At 43.1% G+C, this 19,214-nt stretch overlaps 1 protein-coding gene across 4 annotated transcripts in view; it reads left to right on the top strand.

Annotated features, from left to right (window-relative positions):
- Positions 1 to 677: 677 nt before the first annotated feature.
- klhl29 (kelch like family member 29) overlaps positions 678 to 19,214 on the top strand; it is a 423,156-nt gene continuing 404,619 nt past the window's right edge. For 2 of the 4 annotated variants that reach the window (XM_078213081.1, XM_078213080.1), the window contains exon 1: positions 678 to 1,057. The gene's annotated coding sequence lies outside the window, so the exon portion shown is untranslated. Of the gene's footprint in view, positions 1,058 to 2,743; positions 2,855 to 19,214 lie in introns of those variants that run through there. The other 2 variants (XM_078213079.1, XM_078213082.1) reach the window with 1 other exon arrangement.

Raw genomic sequence — 19,214 nt, forward strand, 5'->3', positions numbered from 1 at the left:
TAAAATAAATAATGTATTGCAAATAAGGAATACATGTATTAATGGGGTGCAGAAGATAACATGGTAGCTCTCAGTATTGTAGTGGTAACTGTACCATGCACATATTTAACAGTAGGTTAACAATTTCAACTTTGAAAACTTGACGCTTATGGAGAAACAGCGGGGAGTGCGGGGGCCCTGGAGGGATGGGTATGGACACATTCTCCTCTTCATTTCCTCTCACTAAATATCTCGGTTTTTTTCTTGGACTTGCTTGCATCAATTACAAAAGAAGTGTAGATATTAGTTATCACGTTTTGCTGCAGAAAGTGAGATAACGATGAATTAATAAATTCCAGTTCTATCTTTTTTACAAAAAAAAGCTTATTTACAAAATATGGGACGTTTTCAATCACCGTTCGGGACAAAAGCAAACGTGTGAATAGCCAGGGTTGGGGAGGGGGGACTCTCAGCTCAATCCAGGCAGAGCCCGTTTACACCTTGCTGGACGCGCGTCCCCAGCTGTCGGGGACGTGCCGCCCCCGCCCCGTGCGCGCTCCGGGCTCCCACAGCAGCGAGCGAGCACGGAGCGAGCGGAGCGCGCGCGCGCGCGCGCGGGGGAAGGTGGTTGTGAAGCAGCCTTTCCTTTCCCCCCCCTGTTCCTGCTGGCGCCCGCCTGACCGCCTGTCAGCCAGCAAGCCGAGCTCAACACAGCAGCAAGCAGCAGCAGCAGGAGGAGGAGGGCTGCTAGCAGGCAGTCAATCAACTGTCCTCTTTAGAGAGGAAGAGATGGGGCCAAGAGAATTAAACACAACAGTTTAGAAATAATAAAATTCTCATGCTGATATCGGAGACGAGAGAGAGACACAACCAAAAAAAACAATCAAGCAGCTGATCCGCTCCAAATGGCTTATCCTCCAATATCTAGAATCTGAATTAAACGGGGCATCCTCCTGAAAGACTGCTGACTGTTTAACAAAACCCCACCACCACAACAAAAAAGAAAGCCTAATTTCCTTTACCCGGAACGTCCAAGAATTTTGCAAGGACGCAACCTCCAACTCTCAGGACAGTGGAGGTAAGAGCTGTGCATTGGATCGTATTAAGAACAAGCGTCTTTTCAGCGGTTCCTTTTTGCTGTTGTTGTATGTTTGTTTGGTGCTGGTGTGGCTGATTTGCCTGCTTGGTAAAAACGTGTATTTTTTTTTGGAAAGTTGTCAGGGTTGGATCCTGAGGCGGCTCGCTGTGAAGTTTGCACTGTGCGTGTGGGTCTGGGGGAGCTGCAGCAGCCGCTCTAACTGACTGGGTGACTGCTTGACAGGCTGGGCTGAGTGAGTGAGTGGCAGCGGTTGCAGCAGTCACTCTGGCTGACAAGCTGGCTGACAGGCTGGGCTGAGTGAGTGTGAGTGGCTGTAGGTGCAGCAGCCTCTCTGACAGGCCGGGTGACAAGCTGGGTTGACTGAGTGGCAGTGGCTGCAGCAGCCTTTCTAACTGACAGGCTGGCTAACAGGCTGGGCTGGGTGAGTGGCAGCAGCTGCAGCAGCCTCTCTGACTGATAGGCTAGGCTGAGTGACTGCGTGGTAGCGGCTGCAGCAGCCTCTCTGGCTGACAGGCTGGGCTGGGTGAGTTGCAGTGGCTGCAGCAATCTCTCTGACTGACGGGCTGGGCTGGGTGAGTGGCAGTGGCTGCAGTAGTTGCTCTGGCTGACAGGCTGACTGACAAGCTGTGCTGAGTGAGTAGCAGCGGCTGCAGCAGCCTCTCTCTGGCTAACAGGCTGGGCTGAGTGAGTGGCAGCGGCTGCAGCAGCCTCTCTGGCTGACAGGCTGGGCTGAGTGAGAGCCAGTGGTTGCAGCAGCTTCTCTGGCTGACAGGCTGGCTGACAGACTGGGCTGAGTGAGTGGCAGAGGCTGCAGCAGCCTCTCTGGCTGACAGGCTGGGCTGTGAGTGGCAGCGGATGCAGCAGCCTCTCTGGCTGACAGGTAGGCTGAGTGAGTGGCAGCAGATGCAGCAGCCTCTCTGGCTGACAGGCTGGGCAAAGGGGGTGGCAGCAGTTGCAGCAGCCTCTCTGGCTGACAGGCTGGGCAAAGTGAGTGGCAGCAGCTGCAGCAGCCTCTCTGGCTGACAGGCTGGGCTGAGTGAGTGGCAGCGGCTGCAGCAGCCTCTCTGGCTGACAGGCTGGGCAAAGTGAATGGCAGCAGTTGCAGCAGCCTCTCTGGCTGACAGGCTGGGCAAAGTGAGTGGCAGCAGCTGCAGCAGCCTCTCTGGCTGACAGGCTGGGCTGAATGAGTGGCAGCGGCTGCAGCAGCCTCTCTGGCTGACAGGCTGGGCAAAGTGAGTGGCAGCAGTTGCAGCAGCCTCTCTGGCTGACAGGCTGGGCAAAGTGAATGGCAGCAGTTGCAGCAGCCTCTCTGGCTGACAGGCTGGGCAAAGTGAGTGGCAGCAGTTGCAGCAGCCTCTCTGGCTGACAGGCTGGGCTGAGTGAATGGCAGCGGCTGCAGCAGCCTCTCTGGCTGACAGGCTGGGCTGAGTGAGTGGCAGCAGCTGCAGCAGCCTTTCTGGCTGACAGGCTGGGCTGAGTGAGTGGCAGCAGTTACAGCAGCCTCTCTGGCTGACAGGCTGGGCTGAGTGAGTGGCAGCGGCTGCAGCAGCAGCGCTCTTTCCCCGCCGTGCGATCAGCAGCCCTCCGCCAGCAGCCGGCTCCAGCTGCTCCGCGCGCCTGCGCGCCCGCTCGCCCGCCTCTATAAAAGTTGCTGCTCGCCAGCCAGCCACACTCACACACTGAAACATTGGGGGATTTTATAGCGGCAACCCAGCGACATACAACTTCAAACTTACTCGGAAGCGCGCTTTAAAGCTGGCTCACCAAACATCCTGAGTAAGTTTACCGTCTTGCATTGCTCTCTCTCTCTCCACTTATTTTTTTTCTCCGCTGCATTTTGTTTTGCCCCTGACCTATTTTGGTTTTCCTTCACCCAATTTGCTGCGAGTCAGGAAACACGCTGCTGAAGGACCAAGTGGCAGGTTTATTTCTGCTGAAATGCCTGTGTTTATTGATTTTAAAAATAAACAAACAGGATAAACTGTGATTCCAGTTGTGTTGTGAGGTGACCGTGAACCAGTAATTTCATTTTATTTTCATAACTTTTTGCAAGACTTTACCAAACTTGATTTATACTTGTGTAGCTTTTCAGTGGATTGGATTATTGTGTATGTTATTGTATAGTGGGAGGAGGCGGTGGCACAGGGAAAGAGTTTGAACCGGTTTTCTGGTGATGCTGGTCTATTGAGCAGTCTTGTCTTTTGCTCTAACTCACATGATGAGCATCTTTTCCTGGTGCCAGGGAATCTAAAGGTAGCTTTGCCCAGCTATTAACCTCCTATCAGTTATCAGGTCTTTATATTATTTATTTATATATATATATTCCTTGCACAATTCCCACAGAATGCAGATTTGGAAACGGATTTGGATGCTGCGGTTGGTCTAGTGCAGATGGGATAGTTTAAAGCTTTGAAATTTCTCAGTAGCCGCTGTAGCTTCAGGGATGTGTTGACAGCTGCCCCCGCCGGGGTCTGTGGAGCTCTGCAGCTTCTGTGTTCGTGCTGGACGCAGACAGGGGGGGGTTTCTACAATTCCGGTGCTAAGGTCTAATACTCCGGCACCGGGATTAGATTCTGGTTAAGATAAAAGCATTAGGTTCTCATTGTGTGTCAGAGCTGAACAAGAGCGCTCACCCGCTCTAACGTGCAGCAACGGCGGCGGGCGCCCCATACATCTCTTGCAGACTTCACTCCACGGTAGGACTACTTGAGCCAATATTTATTTATTGTTTGGAACAGTTTCTCCCCCCCCCCCCCCCCCCCTGTTTTAAGCCCGTGATAACATCGTGAGCACATTTTTGCTCCGCTGCAATGGCGCTGTGAAGGGCTGGAAATGCCGGCGAGAAACCTCCAGTCCAGCTGTTTTTATCGAATGAGAAAAAAAACACATCGATTTCAAAAGCATGCATGGCACCTCAGACCCTTCAAAAAAACAAGTCGACAGCTTAGTTTCTTTTTTTTAACCAAATGGCATTCTGATTAGAATAAGATAAACCTTCGGGTAGAATGTAATTCAATACGGGAAATACAACATTTCGGAACTCATAGGTGTAATTGCACTAGTGTCTGTTATTATACATGTTTTGACCCTGGTCTGGGAGTTTTTAACGTCAAAACTTTTGCCGTTTTCATTACTTCTGTATGACTTGAGGAGAGCTGCACAGCCAGCGGTGCTGTCTTGCAGAGGAGATTGTAACCTAAGCCCACTGCTGCCCTTTCCGATAAAAGATCTAATGGCAGTCTAAGAGCAGTAAAGTTCTCCCTTGTGCATTGTCCAACATTTGTCCCCGAACACCTAAACAAAACAGCAGATTAACTGATGGCCATTATCACCTTGATGTCCATGGAAACTTCCTGTGTATAAATTGGGATGCTGCGTTTTCTATATTCGGGCAAGGACGAGGGATAGGTTGGGCCTCTGAATGATGCTATGTGAACATCATGTGTCTGTTAGTTTTGTATCGTCAAAGTTTTCACAGAAAAGACTATTTGACTGCCTTAAGTGTTCTGACCTCCTGCATACTACTTCATTTCAAGTGGCGTTTTGTTCAAGTTTGAATTGAGTGGTCCTCCAGCATTGCGCTAACAGGCTCACAAAGAAGTTTACAGTGAATCATTGAAGGAAAAAAGTGTGTAGCACCAAATTATATCAGATCCATAAAATAACTTGTTTTCTTTCAATGCACTTCAATTGATAGGCAATGATTGGAAAAAGCTCCAAATGCAATTTTTAAGATTGAAGAAATATTTTACCTATATTTGATCTGATGCGTTCAGATTGGAGTGGTACAGTATCAGCACTGCTCCAAATGAGCTTGGGTTGTGCAAGTATTTTAGCATGTTTGCAAGTTTTATGAAGCATTAATAGTATTCTATCTGAAATAAACTTCCAATTGTTGTCAGATTAATTGCAATGTAATAATGATGCAAAAACCTTTACTAAACTATCTGCTGAAGTCAGTGCTTTGTTTTACCGAATTGATCATAGATTTTCTATCATTTGCTAAATATCAAGTTGACAATACAATTGATTTGTTAGAGCTCGACAGAATGGGTATTATGAACACATCAAACATTATCGTCTTGCAAAAACACTCGTTCCATTGCTGTTTACAGGTAGAGACTATGGTTCCTTCACCTCAAAAAGCAATTCATTGTTTGAAACATTCTGAGATGTTTTAATGTAATAAAATTATTAAATAATTATTACCTGAGTTTAACATTTACGTTTCAAAAGAATCACTTTATTAAACAACGTGCAGTTTCCACAAAGCTAAGTCCAGAAAGCAGATTTTGCACTTGAGATATTTACCTCCCCAACCAAATTGAGATTCCTGAGCTACTTCTGGGAAAGAGCAAACTGAGGTCCTTTCCTCACTGTTTGTCCTCAGACTGCCTTCTCCCAGGTGGATGCAGATACACCTGCAGAACCAATATTTGGAGCTTGGAGCTCCAATTTCTAGTCACTTGAATGTGTGGAGTTGATCCAAAATCCAAAACTCCAGCTTAAAGATAGGAATACTTCCACTGAGCCCAATGTGTAGAGTACTCTGCTGGATCTAAATCCAGTATTTATAGGTCATATTCTAGTCACTGGAGCTCTCTAGAGTAGGGCTTGGACCCTTGACAATTTGAGGTGGAAATTCTACCACTGAGCCAAAGGCACTCTGTCATTTTTTTTGTAATATTCAAATAGTTTACTAAAATCTTTAAGGAACAAATTAATTCTTAAGTAGACAACATGAAGGCGATCTGCAGGTGATAAAGGTTTATTCTAAGCAGTAAGGGTTTTTGAATATGTTTCAACTTCTGCAGCATTAAATAGTAGCAAGCTCATGATGTGCTTGAAGCTTCAACCTCTTTTGAGTATCCCTTGGCTGTTGTCTGTCCTAAAGTCTGGTAGTGGTGAACCATGAAAGTCATTATCACAAATATTTAAGCCATGCACTGACTGATTAAAGTTTTCGTTTTTCTCCTCACAACATTTAAGAAGCATTTTGATCACTTGAAACGCCTGGGTATACAAGGCTATGGACAAGTGCTGGAATTTGAGAATAGGTGCTTGGAGGGGCTGAAGGGCCTCTTCCTGTGTTGTAAAGGTTTTATTATTCTTAAGATCTGCTGCAAGTATTCAAACATCAGTAAAACATGCTGCCTCTTTCAATTCTTGAGCCAGCGATTGAGAGGGACAAGAGATCAGCAATTTGCAGGCGCAGATATGCACATTGTTCCATTTGCTTAAGTCTGGTGTCTGCATCATTAGAATATTTCAGTTAGTCTTTACTTCATATGGCATGCATGAAAAAGAAAATAGATTCCGAAGACAAACTTTTAAATGTCTTTATCTACTGTTCCCTCACTTCAAGCATTCAGAAACACTGTTACAATACCTTCAATTTTCTGGAGTTATACCAAAACATGTTGCATCATATCTACAGTAATATCGCCATCTTATGACCAGATTTGTCTGCATAATTTTTTAAAATGTTGCCAGATGTTGGAGATATATATTTCATAATCAACAAAGCAGTATTTCACTAGTTTTTAAAGGAATTGTAAAATTTAAAGATTGATACATTTGTTAAGTAACTTGTACAGTCAATACTTGGTGCAGGAGTGAGAACATTTGGGAAAGATTAACTTTTGAATGGGTCTCCTGGGATGCCTGAAATTGCATAATCTTTGAAGTTTGAAATATATAAATGTGACTGGATCTGCAAATTTCTTGAGAAAATGGGCTTTTTTTAATCCTAGAAGTACTCCATTGTACAACTGTTATAACCATTTATCACTTTGTTGACAAAATTTACTATTTGTTAGGTTAAACTCCTATTTCTAAAAATAAATCAGTAAATAATAAGCTGAGGGAGCAGTACTTGAAGGATGTTAGCTGTTTAATTACTTATGTTTGGAAACCATAATTAAACCACCTTACAAGATCCACAACCAGTCACTTCCACCATAATCCTTGCCAGAGATATTCAGCAACAAGATTTATCAGAAGAATACAGTGGGAATTATGTATTCTGTCCTGTCAGTTTGCCATACTTATTTCTGGAATGAGTCAACATGCTAAATAATCAGCCATATTATCTTTCAAAGCATGGGGGGGCAACTCTCCAGCCTGCTGCACTGCTCTAGCAGCGCAACAGGCTGGGAGACATCAGTGGAGGCTGTTTAGCAAGCTCCCTGCTGGACACCATGGCCTCCATGTGCCTCCCAGGCAAAGAATTTTGGAGTATTCAGCTCCGCACCTATTTCCAGCATGGGGCTGACTTAAATATTTAAATTTGGATTTCAATTTCATTAGCGGGCCTGGGACTGAAATCTCCAGGCCCACTGCCACTCTGCGTACGGATCGGTGGCAGAGGGAGGGAAGGGGGTAATTAGGGCTGGTCATCCAGCAGGGGGTGGTAGAGACTGCTAGGGAAGAGGGAGGGAGGGACTGCCGGGCAGGGTGATATTGGGGGGGAAACATTGGGACTGGCTGGGATAGGTTCAGGAGACCAACGAGTCAGAGGGACAGCGATGTGGGGTCACGGGGCTGGCCAGCAATCTGGAGGCTGGCAGTGCGGGGCCACTGCGCATGCGCTGATCTGTCAGTGCATGCGCAGTGGCCCGCTCAGCACTGTGCTGTCGGCCTCTCCAGTGGGAATAGGCCCCACCCTCTCATTTTCAGAATGAGTCTTGCTAGGGCACTCTTCAGTGCTCAGTGTGGGAGATTCATTTTGAAACTCCTGATTAAACAAATCAGCGGGAGTTATTCCTGTTCTCACGCGAATTCGGCATTTAGAATTTCTTTGGGAGAATTGCCCCCAGAGTTTATACTTGCATAACTACTACCCAAGAACTTGAAACAATTTACTTTAAAAACATTTTTATCATTAGGTATGAGTGTCGCTGGCTAGGCCAGTGTTGATTGCCCATTTGATTGCCCTTGAAAAGGTGTTGGTGGTGAGTCACCATCTTGACCGTTGCAGTCCACGTGGTGTAGATACACGCATAGTGCTAGGAAGAGAGAGAGAGAAAATGTGCTGCCCTTGTTCATTTGGATAGTAGAGGTTGCCGGTTTGGATGGTGCCTCAAAGAGCCTTGGTGACTGATGCAGTGAATCTTGTAGATGGTACACATTGCTGCCACTGCGGGGGGAGTGAATGCTGAAGGTGGTGGATGGGGTGCCAATCAAGCTGACTGCTTTGTCCTGGGTAATGTCAAGTTTCTTGAATGTTGTTGGAGCACTGTGGGATGAAACTGGACACCCGGAGGAAACTCACACAAACATGGTGAGAACGTGCAAACTCCACACAGTCATCCAAGCCAGAATGGAACCCAGGTCCCTAGTTTTGTGAGGCAGCAGTGCTAACCACTGTACCACCATGCCGTCCTTGTGGAGAGTATTCCATCACACTCCTCACTTGTGCTTCGTAGATAGCAGTGGGGAGTCAGGAGTTGAGTTACATGCCACAGAATTCCCAGACTCTGACCTGCTCTTATAGCTGCAGTATGGTTGTTCCAGTTCCATTTCCGAATAATGGTGAAGCAACCCCCAGCCCCCAAGATGTTGATCTTTTCACCCTTATTTCTTAGCTATTTGCGCCATTTCGCTGCTCAAAATATTCACTAGAAAGTAAATTTCTACTGCTTGGCTGCTACAACATATTAAACAGCAATGCATGTACATGCATCACACATTCCTTCCTTGTCTCCAGAAGCTTGGATTTCAAACACTTTACTAAAGCATGTGAGCTGTGAAAATCTGTGGCCTGGTGAACCAGAGGAAAGGAGAACAAATATTGTGAAAGGCTCAAATCCTTCAGTAAATACTGCTCCAGTCATAATGATGTTTGACATATTTTGTGCTGGCATGGGATATGGATGGTTCTAGCATAAAATGCACTGTAGCATATATGATTGCCATTAATAAATGTCACTTTAAGAATATGTACTTGTATACTAATACCCCCTGTCTCTGCCAATCTGCTCATTAATTACTGTTTAATCTGCTAATGTGAAATAATGGATCAGTACATGACTGGATTGCTTTAATAGGCATTATGATTAGACCAAAATCAATATTAATGCACTTTTTTGAGTGCTGATTATCATAAGCAACAGCATCTAGATCCTAATTAGTGAATAGAGCTGAGCATCAAGTTTTCTGAATTTTATCACAATAAAATGAAGTACTAAAAACATTTTCTAAATAAACAAAATGTTTTGATAGAGAAGATGTTATTAGTATACACCACTTTCCAGTCACATAGTCACTGAAAGAATGCAAAATAAAATGAGAACTTTAAAGAAGGCCCTGTCTGATGTCAGTAAAGGCGCACTGTTCTTAATCACTTGAGCTGTGCTAATTTAGCTTATGTTAACCAGGTCAGTGGTAGGCCTCAGCACTCTTAGGCTTCTGTTACTGATTGTTGTCTTGTACCCCCTTCCTAGAAAATATGGGTGTGTGGTGGAAAGGCTTTTTGGACATCCACAGTGAAATATATGAAGCCGAGGTACTAGAGAGGCTGCATATTTCTGAGGAAAAAATGGGCACTTTTGGGACAGAGGAAATAAATACGATTACAATTAACTTAAGCACAGTGGTACAGTAGTTAGCACTGCTGCCTTAGCTCCAGGGACCCGGGTTTAATTCCAGCCTTGGGTGACTGTCTGTGTAGTTTGTACATTCTCCCTGTGTCTGTGTAAGTTTCCTCCGGGTGCTCTGGTTTCCTCCCACACTCCAAAGACATGCAGGTTAGGTGGATTGCCCATGCTAAATTGCCACTTAGTGACCCAAGGTATGTAGATTAGAACCATGTGGCCGTGGTAAATGTGTTGGGTTATGAGGAGAGGTTCTGGGTAAGATTCTCTATCAGAGAGTTGGTGCAGACTCAATGGGCCGAATGGCCTCTTGTGCACTAGGGATTCTATGATTCTATAAAATTCTCAAAAGTATAAATGGGAAGAGTGACTTGGCTGGGGGGAGTAACTGCATTTCATGTTTGAGCACTAAACATCTTCAGAGGACGCGATGGCCTGGTGGTATCATCACTAGATTATTAATCCAGAAACTCAGCTCATGTTCTGGAGACCCAGGTTCAAATCCCACCACAGCAGTTGGTGGAATTTGAATTCAATAAAATATATCCGGAATTAAGAATCTACTGATAACCATGAAACTGTTTTCAATTGAAAATGGCCAAGAAGGCATATGGCATGCTTGCCTTCATCGGCCAGGGCATTGAGTTTAAAAATTGGCAAGTCATGTTGCAGCTTTATAGAACCTTAGACCACATTTGGAATATAGTGTTCAATTCTGGTCGCCACACTACCAGAAGGATGTGGAGGCTTTGGAGAGGGTTAAGAAAAGATTTACCAGGATGTTGCCTGGTATTAGCTATGAGGAGAGATTGGAGAAACTTGGTTTGTTCTCACTGGAATGACAGAGGTTGAGTGGTGACCTGATAGAAACCTAAAGATTGAGTGGGATGGGCAAAGTGGATAGTCAGAAGCTTTTTCCCAGGGTGGAAGAGTTAATTACGGGGGGCATAGGTTTAAGATGCGAGGCGCAAGGTTTAAAGGAGATGTACGAGGCAAGTTTTTTTTACGCAGAAGGTGGTGGGTGCCTTGAACTCACTGCCGGGGGAGGTAGTGGAAGCAGATACGATAGTGAGTTTTAAGGGGCGTCTGGATAAATACATGAATAAGATGGGAATGGAGGGATATGGTCCCCGGAAGTGCAGGGTGTTTTAGTTCAGCCGGACAGCATGATTGGTACAGGCTTGGAGGGCCGAAGGGCCTGTCCTTTGATTGTTGCAATAACCCATCTGGCTCACTAATGTCCTTTTTTTTAGGGAAGGAAATCTGCTGTCCTTACCTGGTCTGACCTACATGTGACTCCAGAGCCGCAGCAATGTGGTTGACTCTTAATTGTCCTCAGCCAACTAGGGACAGGCAATAAATGCTTGCCAGCCAGTGACGTCCATATCCCATGAATGAATTTTTAAAAACATATTTAATAAAGCACGAACATGAACTGCAAAACTCTCAGGTCTTGCAGCACCTGTTGAGAGAGAGAGAGTTAATCGTTCAAGTTGAATGTGACTTCTTCAGAACTGAAGGAGGGTGGTAGAAATGTGATGGGTTTTATGTCGTTGGGGGGGTGGGGAAGAGCAGAAGGAAAGGTTTGGAATAGTATGGAGGTGGGAAAGATTAAATGACAAAGTTGTCATGTTACAAATAGTAAAGGGAGTGGTCATGGTTGTGGTAAAAAACAAAACATTTTTCCAAGGTGAGTGCGAATGGCAGAATAATGAACAATTCTGTCTGAAAGCAAAAACAAGATTCAGACTGGCACATGGCAAAAAAACGGAATCAAAATGGGGGACAGAGTTCTTTCCTTCGAGATTGTTGAACTGAAGTAGTCCAGAGGCTGTAAAGGCCTAACTGTGAGTTGAGGTGCTGTTCCTCTAGCTTGTGTTGAGCTTCACTGGAACACTAAAGCAACCTGAGGACTAATGTGCATGAGAGCAAGGTGATGAATTATGATAGCAAGCAGATGGGACCTTGGGTTCATGCTTGTGGATTGACGGAGGTTCTCCACAAAGCAGTCACCCAATCTGCACTTACACTCCCCAGTGTAGAGGAGACCACATTGTGAGTAGCAAATTGAAAGAAGTGCAACTAAAGTGCTGCTTCATCTGGAAGGAGTGTTTTGAAGAGGAGGTAAAAGGCCTCCTGTGTATCCTGTGATACACCTCCTGTGATTGCATGGGAAATTGCCATGGAAAGAGGACACAGTGTTGGATGATTTGAGAACGGTCCCTTTGGAATGCTGAAAGGGTGGATGATTCTTTGAATATGAAATCTGGTGGGATGGAAAGGAGGGACAAGTGGAACCCAATCATGACTCAAGAAGGGATGGGAAGCATTGAGAGGAAATGGGGCAGGCATGGTTGTGGTAGTGATGTGTGGAAATCCTCAGCTGAGGGAAAAGGAAGACATATTAGAAGCTCTGGTGTAGAATGTTACTCATCAGAATAGATGAGATGGAGAAATGGGAAGATTGGAATGGAGTTCTTAGAGGAGACAGGGGCCTGAATTCTCTGGCTGTTCACATCAGCACGGTAGCACAGTGGTTAGCACTGCTGCTTCACAGCTCCAGGGACCTGGGTTCGATTCCCGGCTTGGGTCACTGTCTGTGTGGAGTTTGCACATTCTCCTCGTGTCTGCGTGGGTTTCCTCCGGGTGCTCCGGTTTCCTCCCACAGTCCAAAGATGTGCGGGTTAGGTTGATTGGCCAGGTTAAAAATTGCCCCTTAGAGTCCTGAGATGTGTAGGTTAGAGGGATTAGTGGGTAAATATGTGGGGGTAGGGCCTGGGTGGGATTGTGGTCGGTGCAGACTCGATGGGCCGAATGGCCTCCTTCTGCACTGTAGGGTTTCTATGATTCACTGGGCCCACCAGCAGTGCATCCCTGCCATGAGTTTCCCAGTGGCATGAGGTGGAATCAATGGGAAATCCTTTTGATAGGGGGGGACACCAGAAAATCCTGTTGCCTGTGAATGGCACATTGCCTCCCGCCACCGAGAAACATGCAGCTAGAAGATCGGTGAATCCAGCCCAGGGTGTGTTCATTATTCTACCATTAACACTCACTCTGGAGAAATACTTTGTTCCTTCACCATAACAATCACCACTCGCTTTTGTTCCATGACATTTTTGTCATATAATCTCTCCCACTCTCTACCCTGTCCCAACCTTCCCTCTAATTCTTCCCCTCCCCATCATTCAATGACAAACTCATCCTGTTCCTACCTTCCTTCAGTTCTGAAGAAGCCATATCTGTCAATGTTGAAATCTGTTTCTCTTTCCACAGATGCTGCCAAACTAGCTGAGTTTTTTCTGCTTTTATTTCAGACTTCCAGCATCTGCAGTATTTTATTTTTTAGTAGCACCATTTGAATGGGCTTTGACTGCAGCAAGGTTGTACTAGTAGCAGTAACATTACATTCTGCACCCTCTCCTTTCCTTCTCTTTGTACAGTATGCTTTCTGTATAGCGTGCAAGGAAAAAATACTTTTCACTGTATACTAATAGATGTGACAAATTAAAGAGTCGCAAATTGCACAGTCAGTTAGCAAATCACAGCACAGGATGCTGACTTCAGTTAGAAGAGAAAGATCATTAGGACAGTGAATGTAAAATGTGGATATCTTGCCTGATGTGTTGTTCCTTATGCTGATCCAGGCCCATAACAATCTTGCATTGCTCTTTTAATGTTGATGTAGCAAGAATAATGACCCCGTGCTGATGTGTTTAAAAAAATCTCTAAGCAGCAGATTTGTATAGGTTACATTTTATTAGGTGAGAAGAGCTACTATAAAATGTAAACTGATTAAACAGTGGTACATTGACATACTATGAGGCTGAAGACTGTATCATGTTAGTCAAGTCTAGATGCAAAATATTCATTTTTTTGCACATTGGGTAAGGGCATGTTAATTCAAATGTCAAATATTTTTAATGCAAAAATTGAATGCGTAGTATGAAATATAATGTGATATTTGTAAATATGCGATATATACATTGGTGTTCAGTTTTGTGGCACAGTGGTTTGCATCCTGTCTCTGAACCAGATGCTCCGGTGTTGAGTCCCACCCCAGGACATGGTGGCCAAGGAAGATGTGCTCGTAACATAGCCAAAAAAGTTAAACATCAAACTGAAAATACCTCAAACACTTGACAATGGCAGACGGTAAGAACAGGAGAACTTCCTAGTCAGCCATGTGATAGAAAGAAAGTTGGATTCTGCACCATCACCATTCATACCTGAACCTGGAGATATGTCAGGAAGAGCACTGGCATACCAAAAAAAAGAGGTGTTGACTTAGTGAAGCTGCAACACACAACTACTTGCATGCTAAGCAGCACCATGCAAAAAACATAGTTGAGCAAACATAAAACCAATGGATCAGATGTAAGCTGTGCACGCAGTCGTGAATGGTTGTGGACAAGTAAGAAACTCGCTTGATGAAGAGGAGACTCCACAAATATCCACATCCTCAATGATGGGGAGCCCAGCACATCAGTGCAAACAAGGCTAAGCATTTGTAATCCCCTTCAGCCAGAAGTGCTGAGTGGATGATTTATCTTGGCCTCCCCCTGACATCCCCAACAATACAGAAGTAAGTCATCAGCCAATTCCGTTCACTCCATGTGATATCAAGAAACAGCTGAAATCATTGGATAATGCAAAGGCAATGGGTCCTGACAGCATTCTGGCAATAATACTGAAGATTTGGGTTTCAGAACTAACTGTGCCCCTAGCCAAGCTGCTCCTGTACTGCTGCAACACTGGTATCTACCCACCAATGTGGAAAATTGCCCACGTGTGTCCTGGCCACAAAAAGCAGGACAAATCCAAACCAGCCAATTACCAACATTCCACCCACATCAGTCTACTAGTGATAATCAGCAAAATGATGGGAGGGATGGTGAACAATGCTATCAAATAGCACTTATTCAGCAATAACCTGCTCACTGATGCTCAGTTTCAGTTCTGCCATAGCTAATCCAGCTCCTGACCTCACTACAGCCTGGATTCAAACATAACAGTTAAACTCTGGGTGAAGTGAAAATGACTGCCTTTGACTGAACATGACAAACCCTAGCAAAATTGAAATCACTGAAAAAACAACTCTCCACGAGTTAATCACACCTAACACAAAGGAAGATGGTTGTGGTTTTTGGAGATCAATCATCTCAATTCCAGGACATCACTGCAGGAGTTCCTTAGGGTAGTGTCCTCAGCCCAACTATCATCAGCTGCTTCATCCATGGCTATCCCTCCATTGTAAAGTCAAAAGTGGGGATGCTCACTGATTGCACATTGTTCAACAGATCCTGAAGCACTACCTGTTCATAAGAAGCAAGGCATGGACAATATTTTGGCTTGGGCTGATAAATAACAAGTAGCATTTGTACCAGGCAGATACTAATGCCGACAATAGAGAATCTAAGCATCTCCCCATGACATTCAATGATATTACCATTGCTGAATCCTCTATAATCAACATTCTGGAGGATGCCATTGACCAGAAACTTAACTAGACCAACCATATAAGACCTCCAGTTACAAGTGTAGGTCAGAGACTGGATATTCTACAGTGAGTAACTCACCTCCTGACTCCCCAAGGCCTGACTGCCATCTACAAGGCACAAGCCAGGGCTGATGTAATCTCCATTTGCCTGAATGAATGCAGCTCCATCAGTACTCAGGATGCTTGACATGATCCAGCACAAAGCAGCTTGCTTGATTGACACCCCATTCATCACCTTAAACATTCAGTGTCTCCACCATGGGACAATTTCTGCAAGATACACTGCTGCAACTCACAATGGCTCCTTAGACAGCTCTTTGTATACCTGAGACCTCTAACACCTCGAAGGACAAGATCAGCAGATGAGTGGAAACATCACCTACAAGTTCCCTTCCAAGCTACACACCATTCTGACTTGGAGCTGTATTGCTGTTCCTTCAGTGTCAGAGTTAAAACCTTGGAACTCCCTTCCTAACAGCATTGTAGATATACCTACTCCACATGGACTGCAGTGGCTCAAGGAGGCTAATTTCCACATTCTCGAGGGGAAATCGGGATGAGCAATAAATACTGACCTAACTACTAATGCCCACATCACGTGAAAGAGTAAATTTAAGAAATAGACTAAACATGCATGCCAGCCACAGCACTCTGACTCCCTTAGTAGACTGTTACACTATCATACAATCTGAGCCTGTTTCAATAGTTTGACCAAGTGTCTTTGAAGAATTGATGGTAACAGGAAGTAGTAATTAATTTTTGTTCTTCCTTCAAATTTCTCTTTAAAATCTGTGGCAGATGTTTTATATCTTTTCGGATATCTAATAAAGAAGGTGATGAAATCAACAGGCTGTTCTCTAATTCCCTATTGTATCTTTGCACATTGATATATGCTTGAGAAGAAGTTAACTGATTTATTTTTATTTTATGCAATGTGTTAAATAGCTTTGGGAATACCTTTTTTGCACTAGTACAGTTTGTCCTTCACATACTCAAGTTAGTTATTTCATTGTTGTGCAATCCTGTTTCGTTTGTATGATTATCCGACAGTAACACTTATTTTACTTTAAAACTGCAATTATAAATCTGAATTTTGACATCTTTAAAAATATACCAATAAGATAACCAAAAGTAAAAATTGAAATAAACAGCATCACATATATTTCACGTAAACCAATCTATTATTGTGCAGTTTTCTTTAAAATATTGTAGTTTACAAAACTGGGCCAAATTAGATGGAGACATGAATTATAGGACTTATTGTAGTGGCACTCTATACATGAACACGATCAGTTTATTTACAAATAGTTCATGATTCCTTCAGGGAATATCTTTATACTTGGAGCACCACATATTGCACCACAGTGCACAGGTCATGCAATGGTTACCCAAATTTTGAATGATTTGCTGTACTTACAATATAAAACAAACAAATCTTCAGGCTTTCTCACTGAAAACTTCTTTCTCCTAAGTGGTTAACCTTAATCAGATGTTCTTCAGCCTAATGCATGTCTGAGCAGCCTCCTCATCAATCTTATCTATGTTCACTTCCCCAGTGTTCTTATCTAAACTCTTGCCAATCCATTTTACCTTGCAGGGTGTTATACTGACAGTAAGAAAAAGTCAGTACTACTATTTTACCCATCTGCTGTGCTGAAGGGTTGCTGATGGTAAAGTTTGTTCTGGTGACCTTTGTAGATTGGGACAGGTCTTCGAGTCACTGTACTCCATTGTGCATTTGGCTATGGGACATGAGTCTTTTGCTCCTGGAAGAAGATCATCAGATCTGAAAAGACAAACATGATTTTGTTGTTTAGTTTTTTTTCCTCCAACATGCTTCCTAATTCCAGCTGTTTGCTTGGCAACTTACCCAACATATCTGGAGGGCTTTCTTTTCTCCCCAGCCTAAAATACTTGTTTCAGCTGGTGGAATTTGTGGAAAAAGCCTGCTACAGGTGTGTAGATATTCTTGTACCCTGGAGCTGGTTTAAGACTAGTAGATGGGTAACTTTTCCATTTGTGCAGGTGATAATCCCAAACAAACCAGCCACCTAAGTATATCTTTTCCATTTAATGTGCATAGTTACAGACAGATAACATTTTCACTTATTCTTCACTTCATTGCTTTGGGGTTACCATTTGTATAAAGTGATTACTGTTTAAATGTAGGAGAATTGGCTGCATGGGGATTTAGTGATATTGAAAAGCAAAATGGTTAAATCATGTCCCTTGTAATGGATGTCAATATGAGCAATGTAAATAATAATATCTTCATTTGTGATTTTTAAAATGTAAGATCTATAAGCACATGATCTTCAGTAATAAGTCAAATGCATCCAAAACTAATGAAATACTCCATTTATGTTTGCAGTTCATCCTTTTAAAACAATGTAAATGAATCCTCCAGGGAGCTTGTGACTCTTGTAATTTGGTAATGTTTCAATGAAACAAAATATAATAAATTTAACAAAAAATTATATTGGTGACTGCAGTAGCTGAGAATTTATACAGATAATCAATAACTTGTTTCTGTAGTTCTTTGTTTATATTTATAATCTTTTTTAACATGAATATAGCAATGATAGATTTAAAGTAACAAATATTACAGCATTCTGTTCCTTACCGATTCAGTGGACTTTTAAAAATCTATCAATAGGAATTTTTGATATTTGAAATAAATTTAATGAAATAACTTATGTAATCATTCAGTCAGAAATACCTAAATTTCATATTAAAGATTGTAAAAGTATGTTAAAATTGCCCAAATTGAATAGTGACATTGTTATGATAGATGACAGTGTTGCTTTTTAAAAAAAAATTCTTAAAATCTATGTATAAACTATTCTTTGACAACTAGATGATAAAATAGTTTGCAATGAGACAACTAGATGATAAAATAGTTTGCAATGAGACCAAGTTCTAGAATTGTGTGTGGACATATGTTTGTATTATTTACTCATTACAGCAACAGAACAATGTATAGTTTATCCAGTATGAATGAAAGTAAGCTTATGTTTTCAGTTGTGTAGAAAACCGATTCTAAAAAGCATATGAATGTGTGAAAAGTACGTCCCTGTAAAAACGATCATCCTTTTTTGGAAAGGTCTCATTGTTCATAGTTCCAATACTGACTTCTAGTGGTGGATGTTAAGCATGTTTACAGCAGTCACATTTTATTGATACGTCCCTTTCTGTGTATTGTTAAATATTTTTGAATCCTAAAATTCTACAATAAATGCAATTCTTTATATGAAATTGAAGTAACTGATTGATTGTGTATACATTTTTCTCCCTAATTCCTGCACATTTTCAGCATACAGTCTGCCCAATCTTCACTGTCGCAGACATTTACTTGTGCTGGTATGTGATTGTGTGGGCTTCAATTGTGTAGTCCAAGAATGTTGAGGAATCACTCTCTGCCCTTTTGCTGAAAAATTGGCAACATGTCTGGATTATTGTTGTTTCCATAAATTTAAACAAATGCAGGAAAATTATTGAATGCACTGTGTAGTGCAATATAAAATAGTATTGGAATAGTGATGGATACTCTCCACTTACCTGGATGTGTGCATCTCCAACAACACTCAAGAAGCCCAACAACCAGAACAAAGCATCCTGCTTAATCGGCACTCCCTCCACAAATCCATGAACAGTGGCAGCAGTGTGTACCATCTAGAGACTGCAATGCTGCAATTCCCCATCGGCAGCACCTTCCAAACCTGCGACCTCTACCACCAAGATTTTGACCCATCAACCGTGAAGCACCTGCAATATAGTTCAAAGTCAAGATGGTGTGTGGCTTGGAGGGGAACTTGCAGATGCTGGTGTTCCCAGCATCTGCTACCCTTGTCCTTGCAGATAATAGAGGTCACAGGTTCGGAAGGTGCCACTAACTCTTCATCAGAGCTGTTATTTTAAACTTTGTTTTTGTTTGCATGAGATCAATTATTAGCATCTAACCTCGGTGGTAAAATATTTACATGTTCAAATATGTTTTTTAGTAAACAAATATTGAGAAGAATGCATATATTCTAATCATTTC

Source organism: Mustelus asterias, chromosome 5, assembly GCF_964213995.1.
Source record: "Mustelus asterias chromosome 5, sMusAst1.hap1.1, whole genome shotgun sequence".
Taxonomy (NCBI): Eukaryota; Metazoa; Chordata; class Chondrichthyes; order Carcharhiniformes; family Triakidae; genus Mustelus; species Mustelus asterias.